The following is a 223-nucleotide window of genomic DNA, read 5'->3' on the forward strand; positions in this document are numbered from 1 at the left end:
ATATATATATATATACATACATATACAGATATACATAGACATACATACGTACATACATATTTATGTACACATACACATATATGCATACAGACACACACACACACATAGCATATGTATGTATGTATGTATGTATGTATGTATGTATGCATGTAAGAATATGATCGTGTATGTGTTTGTATGCATGCATATGTGACTAATATATATATATATATCACATATATAA

Source organism: Octopus bimaculoides, chromosome 8 (genome assembly GCF_001194135.2).
Source record: "Octopus bimaculoides isolate UCB-OBI-ISO-001 chromosome 8, ASM119413v2, whole genome shotgun sequence".
In the NCBI taxonomy this organism is placed as follows: domain Eukaryota; kingdom Metazoa; phylum Mollusca; class Cephalopoda; order Octopoda; family Octopodidae; genus Octopus; species Octopus bimaculoides.